Source organism: Drosophila santomea, chromosome X (genome assembly GCF_016746245.2).
Source record: "Drosophila santomea strain STO CAGO 1482 chromosome X, Prin_Dsan_1.1, whole genome shotgun sequence".
NCBI classification, from domain to species: domain Eukaryota; kingdom Metazoa; phylum Arthropoda; class Insecta; order Diptera; family Drosophilidae; genus Drosophila; species Drosophila santomea.
Window position 1 is genome coordinate 4733551 of NC_053021.2, and position 16683 is coordinate 4750233.

General features: G+C 41.2%; 1 protein-coding gene across 8 annotated transcripts in view; it reads left to right on the forward strand.

Annotated features, from left to right (window-relative positions):
- Positions 1–16683, forward strand: part of LOC120457251 — a 37112-nt gene that overhangs the window by 2482 nt on the left and 17947 nt on the right. The gene's annotated exons all lie outside the window — the stretch shown is intronic.

Sequence of the window (16683 nt, forward strand, 5' to 3'; positions counted from 1 at the left end):
GCTCCGTGTGTAGCTCTTACTTATGTCATTTGCAATTACAAATGTTATTGCGATTACAATTAATGATGAGTACATGAGTAAAAGTTGCGAGCCCAAGGAAGGTACATACCGCCAGTTGGGCGGGAAAAACAAGAAGGACACTTGAGGAAGCTGGCCTCTTAATGCCTTTTAGTGCGCATTAGTGAGGCGAGTGCTTAGGACGTTGGCAGAATAGAGTGCCGTAGCCATCCGTGTCTTGTTTTCTACATTTTCGAGCTTTCGAGGTTTCGATTTAATTTGTGGATTAACGAGAGAGAACGCTATACTCGAGTTCCCCGACTATCTGATACCCGTTACTCAGCTAGTAGAAGGGAGAAGGTCTTAGGGAGAGTCTTAAACACAGTTTTTGGCGCTTTGTAGGCGTTATAGTGGGCGTGGCAGAAATCGATTTGGCAAATCGATAGAAATTTACAAGACTAATACAAAAAAGAAAAAATATCAAAACATTTTTCAAAAGTGTGGGCGTAGCAGCTTTGGGCGGTTTGTGGTCGTTAGAGTGGGCGTGGCAACATGCGTCTATGTCTCTGGAGTCTTTATGCTTAATCTCAACTTTCTAGCTTTTGTAGTTCCTGAGATCACAGCGTTCATACGGACGGACAGACAGACGGACATGGTCATATCGACTCGGCTATTGGTCCTGATCAAGAATATATATACTTTATATGGTCATAAACGCTTCCTTCTGCCTGTTACATACTTTTCAACGAATCTAGTATACCCTTTTACTCTACGAGTAACGGGTATAAAAACGCAGACCTTCCATTTACCATCCTTGGTTACTTAGATCCTTAGATGCTGGGATGTGCGAGTGTCCTTGTGTATCTGGCAGTTAATTAGAATTGCGGTGGCCCGGTGGACGGCTCCTTGTTTTGATTGTGCCAGACAGACGCTTAGACGACTCACGACTTGCCTACAATTTTGTCTTTTCTCCCCACATACTCGGGCCCCATCCATCTCACTTCAGTACACTGAGGGAAACCAAAGCCCGGTCTGCCATGATATCACATAAAATTTATAAAGAGCCTTTTACTTAAGATAACGTCGCTTTGTTTTTGTTATTTTCAAAATTGTATGGTTTAATATCGACATACGTTACTGATACGATAGACTATAATGTGAGTAAGAAGCTAAGCTTCTGTAGTTTTTCTCGGTGCCACGGGGCACACACAGTTTGGTAGGGCCCGAGGATATCGGTGTCCTTGCATTTGCTAAGAGGGTACCATCTGCCTGGTGGCCTCCCCTTATGCACATCCTTTTCCTATTTCCCTTGGCGCCCTTTTCGCTTGCTTCTTGTTTTTCACGAGTAGATTTTTCATGGACTTGACACTTTTGCCTTTGTCGTCGTTTCGCTGGCGGAATAATATGAATTTGATTGTTGCTATTCGCCTGGGAATTTTGTTGTAACATTCTATTTTGCCAGAACTTAGGTTACGTTGCAATAAACATTTACAAGATAGAGGGAAATTTATACTATCTCCATTGAAATCACTTTCCCCCAATTATACATATATATACGATTTCAATTCGAAAATTACCAAACAAATTACCTGTGTAACTTTGAGTGTTTAGTTTTGTCCCGCACATTCACCCACTGTTCGGTTTTCCTTTTGGGCAGCCTGGCACTGCAGACCCCCTAATGTATGCTACACTTTTGTTTTCTCCTTCGTTGTCATTTGCCCTGGGAAACTGGAAGGCGAAAAGGAAAAAACCGACAGAAATATGAAAAATGCCAAATGTAAACAAAATCAAAAATGCCGGCCATGTCCTTTGGCGTTTTGCTCCACATATTTTCTTTGTTGCTCCCACTAATGTATACAAATATTTTGATGGCAGAGGAGGAAAACTGGTAGGTGGAAGGGCCGACAGTGGGACAGTGGAACAGTGGAACAGTGTAACAGTGGGACTGTTCGAATCTGCTGGGCCTGGTAATTTAATTTCCCTCCATTGCGCTTCCACTGCCGACTTCGCAGTCGGATGTCCTAGCCTTGGTGGGCAGGATATTGCGAATAAAACAAGTAAAAAATGTTGAAAAATGTAGAGGAAGTGGACCTGGTAATCAAAATCAAAGCTGACATGTATGAGTATGAGAGTATGCTCTTAGATTAAATTCACTTAAAACGCTTTCTTTTAACGATCTGAGGGCATTTTTAACAACAATTTCTTAATCCCGTCGCTTTTTTCTGGCCCGTAAATAAGTCGTAGAAAATGTAACTTGATTTTGGGGCGCTGAACATATTCCCATTCTGGTATCAGATATTAGCCATGCTGTTCACCTGGAATTTACTATTTCATCTCGTTTCCAATTGGCACTGAAGCATTAGCTCTGTGAAATATCGCCACATATATTCATATTGTAACTCATGCTGTGGTTATTCCGATACATATTCCATTTCCCAATTTAATTTTAATATTCACTTCAGTTGCATGCGGTTTATACTCTGTTTTTTCACCCCAGTTTGACGGTGGGTTTTTTTTTATGTTCGCTAACCATTTTGCTTGTTTGCTGTTTGTTTGTTGGTTTTTTCATTATTTATAACTGAAATTTAAAAGCTGTTGTTAATGCCGACGATGCGGCCTTTTGTTGTTGTTGTCGTCGTTGTTTTTTCGTATTATTTGTATTCATATATGTGCATATCTGTTTATATATGTGTGCATATATGTACATACATATATTTTTGGTTTATTTGGAGCTGGAGTACCTGTTTGTTTGTTTTGCTTATTTGATGTCCAGTTACCTACTACCTACTACCGCTTTCACTTTCCCTCTCTCTTTTACCCATTAAATGCTTTATCCTTTATCCTTCCCTCGATTTCCATTTCCGTCCCGCTATTTCCTCTTTTTATCGTTATGTGATTTAAGTGGCAGCGTTTTACTCGTTGCCCCCATTCACTTATTGCAATTTGAGTGAAGGATGTGTTTGTTAAATACATGCACCTTTGTTTAAGGCAATAACCTCTTGAAGTTTTCAGCAATCAATGCCACTTTCCTCCTGCAAGAGCCCGGATACCCCAGAAATCAGGGTAAACGGATTTCCACCTCATACGCTATTCCGCGAAATTGAGATGCCCAACAATCTTGCCTAGGATTTCCTTCCATTCAGAATGCCGCAATGAGTTTTCCCCTGAATCTTCCTACGCCGATTGACCCACAAAAGGGGCTTAACAATTTTTCCGAAAACAGAAAATCAACCAAACACGGCATTGGCCAAAGTTCGGGAAACAATGGGTGGAAGAATGGGGGATTCACAGATGGGGGATATGTACACATCACATGGCCATAAAGCATGAAAGCCTATTTCAGTTCCGTTTTTTGCCTGCCTTTTTGGGGCGTTTTTGGCGATAAAACGATCAATCTGATTGAAGTTTATTAGGAGACCATCGTTCGTGATAAGGATTCTAATTGAATGGTTGAACTGATTATGGAAATATTTATATTAGGAAGTGACTCATTCGCAGCTCAGTCGATAATGCGTTTATCTTTACTTACTGCACGTTCGATGCGTTGAGTTTCGGATGGGAGAAGTATGAAAACCGCTGCCAATTCAACAAATTTACAATTCACATTGAAAGTGCTTTGGGGAAAAATCAACAAAGAGCGTGCACTCAAATTTCATTCGGTCATAGAGTCAATAAACAACTTGGACTTAAGTTTTTCTCATCTGCATTGCCTGCCCGAAATGAAAACTTTAAGAACTAGTTTAAAGGAGTTCCAAAGAAGGCAAAAAACTGCTGTTTTTATTTTTTCTTTTTTTTTTGTTTGTGGCAGCTGTGCAATCGCATTAAAAGTCTTCGCCCACTGGCAAAATGAAAAATTGCTCACATTCGCATATGAAAAAGTACGCGAGACATGCTGAATTTTCAGTTGTTTACACGTAAAGAATTGTATCAGTTTTCCTTTTCAATCCGCGCAGACTAACTAGTACCTTTAATGAAAATTATTTAATACAAAGCGTTTTATAATAATGTGAATATAAAGAAGAAAGGAGTACAGAATTTACAGGGCATTAGGATGATGGAAACAAATTCAAATTGTCTTTTTTTTTCCTCGCGTATTTACACAAAAAAGTCTATTGTTTTTGCACATGTGTGACTACACCTCACTCCGTATCTGTCTTGCGTTTGAAAATTCATTCAACTTGACGCTTCTCTTTGGCCCTGTAAAATGTCGAAAAGTTGGGTGTTGGTAAAAAAAAATGGGAGCCGCTGGGAGGAACATATGTGTTTTATATGCTAATGCGTTTAAAATCATTCAAATCGTCTCTATATCATATACCGCACACGAATATAAGCTGGAAACTTTTCCAACTGCCGCAGTCCCCTGGAAAAATGTGCAAATGGCAGTCAAATTTGGTCGTTGTCCTTGTCGCCGACTGTGCGTATAAATATTTATGCTTCGCACTGTATTACTCCATAAACAAGTGTGCGATTTTCAAGACAAACAAACATCGTCATACAAATCTGTGCGTATGAATGCCGAATCCACAATACAGGCAGGACAAATGAAAATTCCAATATCGTTTTGAGCCCACCTGTTTACGATTCGCTAGGGAATTTTGCACAATTGGTTTACCTGGAAAGGAAAATCTAAACTCTTGCCGACAGATAAGCTAGAAATGTACGATAATTTTGTTTAAGAAATATTTAAATCTCATTCGCAGTCTGCACGAAATAAGGACACTCTGTGCAAGGTCATTATAACCAACGACCAACAGAAACCGCTTGCTGAAAAACATTTCGTTCGAATAGCCGAGCAAAGTGAAATAAGATAAATGAGCCAATTTGACTTGGCGTGCGTGTCCCGGCCACAATAACAAAATACCAAATGCCAGAACCACCCACAAGCCACCCGGCGAACCCCGAGCACCCCGAGAACCACGAGAACCACGAGAACCCACACCTGAGCCACACCTGCCGCCTAATAGACCAATCCATATGCAGCCAAGTCGGGCGTCGAAAAAGGCGGATTCAGTTTGTCAATCACAGCGCGAAAAGCGAAGTTTTGACTCGGATTTATTTATTTATTTTTATTTTATTCCTCGCGTTCGGTCGTGTGCCCCTGGGAATCTTCAAATTGGTATTTTGGTGTAATAATTGATTTTGAAGAAATGATCGAAAAAGATTATACCCTCCTTTGGATAAGAGCCTCCTGGCATCTACATATGTACATACGTATGTCTGCACGGGGAAAAATGCTGAAGATTGAGGCTTACAGCATCATTAAGTTGGTATCTGTACGCACTTTGCCTTCTTAACTTTGAATTTCTTAGCTTACATTTTTCTCGTTTTACTTAAATGTCTGTTGAAATCAATCATTTCCTAAAGCTTTTGGTGTACTTTCTATAGATTTCGTAATTTGTTATTGTGGTAATTATTTACCGTCGGACTAGCTGTATCCTTAATTAAACGACTGTGTTTGCTGTTATTATTTTGGGGACCTCTGCAGTCCCGTTTTTGGCACAGGATTTTGTGAAGCGTGTATTCAGCTTGTTGTTATTTGCCTGTCAGTCGAGGAAGCGCGTTCATGTGTGCTGTTACAGAGAGTTTTCCACCAGGCTTTACCATTTTCCACGGCTATTTTCCACCTAGCGTCGTCTGCAGAAATACAAAAAAATCAAGTAATACAGAAAAAATGCAACTGAACTTAACTCGAATCGAGTCGAGTCGAGTCAAAAAGCCATTAAGGCGTCGAAGTCAATGTACTCCAACGTGGGGCCAGGTTTTCCATCAGAGGCCAAGTGGCCATGAGGGCTTCCCGCGGGGGCAGATTGAAAAGTGCCTGGATATTTATTGACATTTAAATGTACTAGCCGGCAGATACGGGTATGTGCTATAAAATTGCGACATTCCCAGCAAGTTTTGCCTTCTTTCCGCCGCTTCCTGTTTTCTATTGATCTAATATTTATGGATTAATCAATCATAAAATTAAGCCCCGGGCCTGTTGAAGGTACTTACCCGCTGTGGCCATTTTGGCCATTTCGGCCATTTCACTGTCCTCGTTGTTCATAATTAATCGGTAGCCAACAGAGCGTATACTTAATAGGCTCAATCAACACGCATTTCGATTTCTGCCGCCTGCTGATACAATTGAAAATGCCATTGCTGATCGGCGATAAGAGCGTTCGGCAAGCAGCGCTTAAATTAAACCCACTTAAATCCAACGCCCCCGCATTGTCAAACTAATTATGAAGGACTTGGTCCTTCTGCTTCCAAGTAACTTTGTTTCCCCATTACCAAATCTTGGAGCTCCCGTGAAGCGAAAACCCTTGGGAAGATGGCTTCAATCAGCATTTCCTCACTGCGGGAAATCTACTTCTCAATTGTGATGTTCGGTTTTTGTTATAGACCTTGGACTTGGACATGTACTTGAATAGTCGGCCAATCGCAATATATTCTCATTTTAGGGACTACTTTGGAATTTAATTGCTGTGTATAGTTGGGGAAAAGTCATAAAAGCATAATCCCTCAACTATCAGTGTACGTGGAACCACTCGAGCGTTTCGATCAGGCCTTTGTTGTGCATAGTATGTATGTATATCTTATCTTTTGGCAGCCAGGCAGGCATTTTATCTAAACCAGAAACTCGAGTGCCCAGAGCCAGTGTGGGGTTGAGGTCCATGGGTTGTGCAGATGAGGGGATGTGGCGATGTGGGTGACACATGTAACCTCTCCACGGACTCGAACGCCAGGTTTTAGTTGCCGGAAACACAACAAAACCCGCGCAACTCGAGAGGAAAATGGAGTACTGAGTGCGAGGAAGGGGTTTTTGGTTAGCCCCCGAGTTAAGTGGCTTCCAACTGGGGGATAAAGTGGTTGTAGGGCCAATATTTGCTCCGGGCAAATATGAATACACGGTTCGACTAATTACGCGCTCGCAGCCCTCCAACAATATATAGTACGAGTAACTAACAAAAATGCATACACAGAAAAAGGGCCCAAAAATATCACAATGACTCATAGAATACGGCGGTATTTGAGCCAGAGAAACAGTCTGTTTGAATTAGGTTGATGGTGAATGTTTCACAGTTGGAATCCGTATTTTTCGTACGCGTGGGTTTAATTTAATAGTTATTCACTGGATACCTGGATACTGAACACTGGGTACTTCTGTGAAAACCATTGCAAATCATCAGTCGGTCCGATTTGCTCTCTGTAATCAACCCTTTGCGAGCTGTCAACATTGGCTGTGAACTCAGTTGATAAATGCCATTTGTGCCTCAATTAAAATCATTTTAACACCTGTTACACAGATTGGCAATGACATTTCAGCGTGGGATTCACAGTAAATTGAAATATGAATGTGACAGGGAGCGATTTTGCAGGTGCGTGTGCTAAATCGAAGTGCGAAAACGTGTAAGTAAGAAAATGAATTTCCTGTGACAGCAAACTGCAGCGATGTGGAAAATGTGTTCAATATAATGAAATCCAAATCTCTAATGAAGTGCAAAGCCAAGGTGTCCGGATAGAAATAATTGTCGATGTATTGTGCAAAAGAGCTCATGTTGCTGAACATTCGTGGGAGTTTTTATAATTACAAAATGTGTATCTGTCAGTCCCAGGCATTTCCTAGGTCCGACAAACCAGTGCATTCGTTGTTCAATTAAAAATTTCAATTATTACGAAAATAAGTCATTCGAGGCCCAAATTACATACATGTGCGTACAGTATCGTTTTATCTGGAAAAACCAGTTACATTGCCAACGGACATTTTTGAGTGACAACTTTGGCTAGACAGTCAAAGAAAATGTGATTAAAATCTTTGTTTCTCCTATTGTATACATTGCTGATTTCGGTATTATTCACGGTCGGTCTTTTGTTTACTGTGCTTACACCAAATCCGCCTCGCATTTTCGAATTGGCAGGACTCACCGAATTTTAATAGAGGCCTATTCAAATTCCACCGGCCACCTGTCTGCTGTTTACAATTTCGCCCGCGGTGGTGGCAGGCTTCACAAAAGCGTCTAAACTAATCAACAGGAGCAGTTTGGTGTTCTGTTTGGTGCCCTGCCGCCTGAATTAAATATGAGTGTGGGTGCATAAATTGCGAAGAAAATGAAAAGGCTGCTTTCACATTATCTTTTCTTTGCTGCTAAGCTCCTCACTTGGGACTCCATTTCTCTCAATTTCTCTCCATTTCTCACCATTTCTCCATTTGCAGCTTCATTTCATCCAAGCCACCTTGCACACACACACACGGGCAATATCGATTTAATGTAATTAAGGTAAAGCAGCACTATAATAAAAATGTGTCGCCGGCAGCACGCACCCAGATACATCAGCCGCCATACTTAACCGTCTTGTCCACGTCTTTCCACGTCCTCGTCGCCGTGCGGCAGCCGAATAAAAATCAATAATTAAAGTTACTTCCTCGCAGCTGTTGATATTGTGACGAGCTTAGTCCTTAAAGTCGAATCGAAAAGAAAACTGGGAGTTGGATATAGGGAGCAACCCTAGCTCGAACCGATTACAACGATAACGATAGATTCCCTGACATTTTGTAATGACAGTTTTTGTACGTGCAATTGTACAGTTGTCCCAAAACAGATATGTAGGTTATCAAAGAAAATTCAGTTATGGTGAAAAAAAGATTCTATAGGTGTATTATAATGCGCTTATAGTAGTTTTCGCTAGAAACTAACACCGTTTAATTTTTTTCTGTTGGTTTAACTAATAATGCATTCAATAAATGTTTCTGTGCCTTAAATTCGCAAGAAAATCGTTCGCTCGTTGCTTATCGCATACATGTTTTCCACATTGCAGACTTGCAAATGTAAATTGTCAAAGTACAAGCCACTTAACTCGGCATGAAGACTTGCACTTGTGGTTGGTTGGCAATAATACTTCCCTGTCTTGCAATGTGGTATTGTAAATTGGTAAATTTCTCGTCAAGGGTTTTGACGGAGACTTCCTGCTCATATTCATTAAGTGTTAAGTGCGGATATATGTTTTGGCCAGATAAGCAAACCCAAGTAGGCTGGGCGATTGGCAGATGACCAACAGCAGAGCGCAATAAATCATAATTCGTTAATCTCACTAGTCCTTCAATATGCAATCCCTGCGATTTAAAGCCACTCTGCTCGCTCTCTAACCAAACAAAGAGAAAAAAACATTACAAAAAAAAAAAAGAAAACCCCGTAGGCGTCGCATTGGTCTAGTTTAATGGTGATTAATGATCCAATTTTTTGACAGGGACAGCTGGAGCGAGTGAAAAACAAGCTAAAATAAAAGTGTAATAATGTTTAATGTGTGTCATGCTAAGTAATAATACAAAATCATTTTGAGGCCCGAAAACAACCAATCAAAACGAGGACTAATGGTCTCATATCTGCGATACATATTTTGCCCCCTATATGCACATACTCGCATTTGAGCTAACAAACGTGTGCAGGCTATCTCCGTTGTTAGTTACAAGAAATACGTAACTTTTAATTTAAACGGAGACTTTGGGGCTTCCGAAATTTAATATTGGATGTTCGTTGGAATATTAATTAAAGTGCATTTGAACTATGCCCTGAAAATGTTCTACCCTTTGGGAAACTGTAGAAGTTTTTTGATAATTGACCCTCAATGTTGTTTGTATCTGTTTCTCTGTGCCGCAATTTATATGTGTGTATGTATGCAGTTGGTGGACCCTCAAGGGCTGCATCATTTGCATGAACCGTATCCGGCTGCTCTCGTTGGTCCTTCTGGATTTTGCCAGTGTCAGTGTCCCGGGCTCAACGTGCTTGGTGGTTCAAAGCGGCACCAGGAAGACAGCCATCTGCCGCATCCTTGGTTTCGTCCCGGCAATGGTGGGACACAATGTTGAGCACCTGGAGGCGCATTGCGGCTAAGTTGATTCCAAGGAGCGAGGCTTTGTAGCCGCATTCCCGTTGCTCTTTCGCCAACCCTCCGCTTCCATTTCCCATTTCCCCGCTCGAAAGAAAAGCGTCCAGGCGAGCTGTCGGCATCGTTCGTCCTCCATCTTCTACACCAAAGAAAAACCATTTTTTAAAAGCTCAGTTTAAGTTGTTCAAATAATTTTTTTTTTAGTTTCTATTGCGGCAAGCGATTGGACTTTACAAGTCCAGAAATGCATTTCGCAATGTTTTGTTTTTTGTACGATCTACTGAGGTTGTTAATTTATTTTTCTCACTTTTCCTGATGCAAATGCATTTTCACAGATATGGTTTTTTTTTTTTTAGTGCACTCTTGGGAAATGTGCACGAAATTGTTGCGTGCAATAAAAGTAAACCGGGAGTCGGAGCTAAAATGCAACGTGGCTGATGTTACTGGTATTCAAATGTCGTTGAGGTGGGTGGCTGTGGGTGGTGACTGCGGGAAGTGGGCAGAGAAGGTGGGTGGCAAATTGTACAAATGAAGTGGCACGCCAGCCTGACAGTCGCTTGAAATGTTTCACCTACCAACTGCAGTCCTCTGGTCTCCCAAAAATCTCCCCCGCAGTTGGCACTTCAACTGGTGCACTTCATTATGTGAAATTCATTTTAATTAAAAATATCTCAAGCCTTCGAAGTGAGCGCGGCGGGCTTAGAAATTCAAAATATTTTACACCTGTACCAATCCATGACACTTTAGTAATTGAAAAAGATTCCTTCAATTTTAAAATCCTCCTTTTCGTTCTACAAGTTCATGTGTACCCATTTCAAGCTTGTTTTGCGGCGGGATCGCATGCACTTAGCTTCCATGAAAAGCTAGTAACTGCGTAGATATTATAAATAGATAAAACTATCCGTAATATTTGGGACATCTATTGGCGCTTTTTTGCAGATTGCGAATAAATAAAATTCCCCCTTTTGCATAGAAATTGGCGGCGGGAACGTCGCGATAATGATCCGGCCAGCAAGTTGACAGTGATGAAGCCCTCGGGTGACAGGTTTTGGCTTTTGGCTGGGGCGCCAATGGCCTGACAGATGCCTGACAACTGATTACACACCCCACTCGTCAACCGTTGGGCGGATAGGAGTACCGCAGAGGGTATATATAGTATATATGTATATCCAGCCCGATTCCCAATCCCATTCCCATTCCCCGCCCGATTGTAGGGAATACGAAATGCACGGGGATAAATTTTGCAATCAACACTTTGGTTGGCTCTTGTGCTCGCCGTCGCTCTTTTGGATTATTCAATGTGCTTGGCAGTCAATCAACCGTGTCTCGAATGCATTAAGATTGGTGAAAGGAAGAAGATTTCCCCGGCGAACTGCTATACATTGCAATCTGATCCAGTCGGTCAGTTCGTCCGTGATTTATCGGAATGGGGCTCCCCGATTCTATTGTTGCCCGACTCTGCACTATACTCTGCTCGTTACCCATGGTTCTTTTGTCTTCCGGCCTTTATCTGCTCAAACTACAACGCTGCTTGGCTACGCGCTGGCATTGTATTTCCTAAATTTTGTTTTGTTTGCACTTGGAGTCCGAATTTCGGCTACAGGTATTAGAAAGTGTATGCAAACGATGGAATGCGCAATTGCGTATAATTTAATATAGGAATAGGGATACCAGAAGTCCACCGCTGCTGTTGCAATTAAAGTTATGTCCCGCCAACCAATTAACCCCCGCGAAGCCATTGAAGCTGCACCGCAAACTATTTATCATCCCTCGCTGGCTTTTCATACCCCGTCCATGTGTTCAATTACATCCAGAGGCATCTTAATGCGCCCTATCCAACCCGAAGTGTCTGTAGTGGAATCAATTAATATCGGAAATGGGCTCCAATTAGCGTCTGATTAATTGGAATTGAATGGCAGAGTGGAAAGTGATTTCGAGATGCTTCAGTTATAGAGAATATGCACTTCTCAGATGTCGAACTTCCGCGACTTGAAGTCCCTATGGTATTCTTATTTAGCTTGGTATTCTTTAAGGTTAGGGACTTGAATTAGTTAGTTTCACAAACTAAAAACGGTCAAGAACCTCATAGGTATGTAGGCCAATACTCTACCAGATTCGAATGACAGATTCACTTCCGGTTAAAACTATGGCCGTTGTGCTTCTATTTATAATTCCGTTGACCCCTTTTAAAGCTGTCGGCACAATACATCGTGTTGGACACCAGAGGAGGCAATATTAGAGCCGCAGAACGGAGGAATCCATAAATAAATGCAAGTAGCAATGCAAAGTAGCCACTTCCTGGCCAATCGGTTGCATTATGGTTTAATTTGCAAATTTATTTGCCCTGTTTTTACATTTCTGAAAGTCTCATTATAATGGTCTCTATTTGATTTATTGCATTCGATAACGGGAATTCGGTGCCGCTTTTTGTTTATCCATTGTTGAAGAGCCATTGAAGGCATTGTTGGCCATTTTGCACTATGGAGAATGGAATTGTAAAGTTGCAAGCAGAGTTGTAAATTGCAATAAGTAAGAAATGAAATATTTTTGTTAATAAAAACCCCTGAATGAGCTTTTCAATTATTGCACATAGTAAAATTTAAAAATGGCCGTAACAAAACTTATACAAACGACATTTGGTCAGAGTCAACATTATGCTCGAGCACATGGTCAGTTATTAAAAACTCATTTGATTTCGGTTATGTGCACAAAAAGTCCTGAGTCTTTGACACAATTTCCATACCATTGGACTGGGGCAACTCAATATGTCCTGAAAACACATATTTGTTTTAAATGAAGCTGCCCACTTGACATTGAGACCGTTCGCAGACTGTTTATTTACTCATCTCGACTTCTGGGCACCAAAAGTTAACCTACGCTTATGCATTTGCCTTAGCTCAAATCTCAAATGTTTTGGCATAAAAGGTTTGTTGATTGCCCAGTTGGCTGCAGGCCAGTGCTGCCTACCGAGCATCTGGATTATGTGGGTGGGTTAAGGATACGGAGTCCTGAATATGAACCGAGAAATCAGTGGAAGGTGAAAGCCAAAGTTTCACTGCCCGGTGGCTGTTGTCATAAAACTTTATCCCTGTCATTACAAACGCCTTAACAGCTAGATCAACATGCCGCAAGTGGCCTTCTCCCTGGATAAATATCCAGCTCCCATCTTCCAGCTTCCAGCTCTTTGTCCCAATTGAATGACGAGCAAATGTAAAGGGAGAAAACAAATTCATAGAAAAGCTCAAGCGTGCAAGGCAGCACTCTAAGAAACGCAATAGTTTATATGGCTTTCAAGTGATCTCAAGTGATATGAATTACAAAACCGGAACTAAAGTAGAGGAAATATTGTTAGTTATGATAATTTCTTCTTTGGAATTTAAAAGGATCACTGATGTTTCCTGAATTAATCTGTACTTTTGTCTTGAACTTGTTCCAAGAATTTATACAAAGGACAAATTTCTTTGCAAAACTTGATTGATGCGGTGGACACGCACAAACTTATTCGATTTTTCCTTGTGTATCTCGATTCCCTGGGAAAATGTGTGCGTAGTGCCCCTTGCTGCTTTTCCGTTATTCTTTTCTCCTCCATAATTTTTTGCCTGTTTTTCCTTTTCAATGGGAGATGTGAAAAGGCAAAGGGGAAGAGGTTTATCTTAAACATTTATAAGGTTCTGGCTCCTGCTGTCCGCTCCCGTTACTCCATTCATTCATTTCATTCATTCCGATTGAGCCCATTCATTTTCCTTACACTTTCCCGCACTTTCCCTCACTTTCACCCACTCTGCCCACTTTACCGCCATGTGTTGTAGTTGTGCAAATCCAATTTCATGCGCCTTTTTATTTATTTCTGGTTCCTTTTGGCCAGTTTTATGTTTTGTGTTAGTTTGTTGCCCAGCGCAACGTCCAACGTCCAATGTCCACGTGCCACTCCACATCCAGTTGCCCTTTTTTTTTGTATCGTTCCCTCCACTCGAAGACGTTTCTTTGCGACCTCTAGATTTTGGGTCGGCTAGGTATAAATTATCGGCCTCCGATGGGATCGTTCCTTCATGCAATTCGGATACTGTCGCGACCTATGCAAACAATCAGCGGAAAAGTTTTGATTCCGAAAATTAGAGGTTAACGTGGGGTGGGGTTTGGGTGCTACAAAAGTCAAGAGATCTCTATTGTGAAACCCTGCAAATTTATGCAACGTTAAAGGTTTTCTTTTTACTTTATTTCAATGCATATAAATACTGAATCCAACGTTTGGAAATAATTATTTTAACTTCTCATCCAAAAACGGGTTTTTTTGTTTGATTTAAAATAAACCTCGAATCGATTGTCAGTGCACGAGTTTAAAAATGAAAAGTTGACAAACCTTTAGTGTTGTGTTGTGTATACACACTCACAGTGTCCAAGTGCTGGGAAATGGTTGGTATTCAGAAGGGAAGAATGGAAAAAAGGTTGTTTATTTGCCACTAGAATTGATTGACAAACCGTGAAATTATTTAGGGAAATGAATGTTTAAGCAGCTGCAGTTGAATGTGTCAGTGAACCGCTGGCTTTTCACTGGCCGTTTTCATAGAATAAAACGTCAATAGTATATTTCAACTTTAAGGCAGTTGCTTAAGCAACCTGTTTCGTTAGCATTTTCATATCAATAAACGACATGATTTTTGGAGCAGTTCAAAGTAATGCTGCACTCGCATTGACCTTAGATACAGGTCCCTAGCAAACCGCAACAACCTAGTTTCATTCAGGGCTGCTACTTAACCTCCAGAAAGCGGCGGCTGCAACATCTTCTTGGCCCCACCTATGCCATCGTTTCATATTACTGCCCTTGCTCTAGGAGCCCTCAATTGGTTCCCTTCTCACGCTGTTTCCTCCAGATTCTACAGATTCCCCCTCTCGTCCCCTTTGTCCACATTTTGACCCCATTTCGCCCCTTTCTCTTTGGCCGCAGGCTGTGGTTCATTTGCCGTTGCGTAGCATACCTATTTGGGCAGGCCATAAATTCACACAAATACTCGTATGCGTGCAACTGGGGTTCAGCGAATGTAATATAAATCTACTCTGTTTCGCTGTTTTCTGGCTATTGTATATTCAACATTAATTGAAACTCAGGAAACTATGCATCTGACAACCAGAATCTTAAGTAAGCATCGAGTGTATTTAATGGGGTTTAGTAATGAGTACTAGCTTTTAATGCTTTTGTTGCGTTTATACTTTTTACAACAGTTTCAATTCAGATTTCGGTGCCATGCGTCTCTAATATTGTAACCGCGACTGTGCGCCTAACCAAAATGATGGATAGGCGAGAAAGGGGAGTGCAATTTGCTACTGAAATTGGGGACGTTGCCTTTTTGGCTCGATAAACTCTCTTGTAGCTATGTTCTTGCGCCTTCAACTTCACGTTCACTTAATATATTGTACATATGTACGAGTATATGACTGAATAAACCATAAGACAGAGAATAATATGTTGCTGCCAGCAGAAATCTCAAATCAGATGCCATCTCCTTAGTTTGAGGAAAATTTACAATTTACATACGGTTTGCTAATTAAAAAGGCTGCAGGGATGTGGAATCCTGGGATATGGATTCTAGGCCACCGAGACAGGATGGCACTGCATTTGAGGTATGCTCATATTTTTTGAAACGCTGTCCTTGTTTCCGACAATCATTTGAGGACACTAAACGCTTTTGCAAAATCCTAGCCTATACCCTTATTAAATTTTTTTCTACACAGCAAAGAATTATTTACATAACCATGGGTATAATAATATATCCACATATCCACATTCATATGCACTACATGTGATATTCCAGGCGTTATTCGTTAAGAAGTTTGCAATTTTCGAGAGATATCTAAGAAAATGCATTGAAGATGGGCGACTTTTCTCGAGGTGCACCCACCTACACTCCCCCAAGAGCCATTCACTGTGTCCGCAGCTTTTTAATAAGCCCGACGCGAGAGTCTGGGCCAGGTTCCCACTTGACATGGTTGAGCTGGGGACTTGACGAAAGAGGCTAACTTTTTTCTCGTTGTTTTACAGCCCAGAAAAGCGAAAAAAAAAAAAAAAAAAAAACCGAAAACAAAAAACAAAAAGGTAGGGAAATGGGGGCTGCTTTGCTTCCGCTGACGCCTCGCAAATTGCCGAAGGGAGGTTCTTTTGGGGGACTTCTGAGCCCCCGCCCAATAAAAACTTTTCCCACTGCAAATTGGCCGCAAATTCGCAGCAAATTCGAGCTGCAGTGGAAAATTAGAGGGCATTATGGTTATTCGTTATTACAACTCGACTGCGGTTAGATCAAACGCTTTCGTAAAGCGGATTAGGTTGGGATTAGGTTAGGAAATACTCTCATTAGGAGAGCGCATACTTTTCTACTCGAACTCGAAATAATTTAGCTTCTCGCTTTTGCACATAACAAATCTTAGTTATGCGCTGATGATAATCTAAATTATTTACTCAAATGTTAGCCCTTCCTTCTAGACAAATAGTTGGGCCAAAAGAGTGTGGATATTTAAGGATTTAAATCTAAACATGCCACCCATTTGCTGACACTGCACTTTTCCAAGTGTGTTTGCATTTGAGCCAAGTAACTTGTTGGTTTGCAATTAATTGTTTTCCGCGACCAATGAATGGGCTTGGCACTCCAGTCTAGACTGCACTGGCCACGCCCATAGCGCCAGCGAAGCATAATGTCACGCCCTGAAAACTAAGGCAACTTGTTGAGTCAGTCGTTGTGCAATTGAATCGAGGAACTAACTCAATGCCGCTATATAGCAGTGAAACTAACAAAGAGTTTAAATTTGGGTTTTGCCCTCGTTTCTACT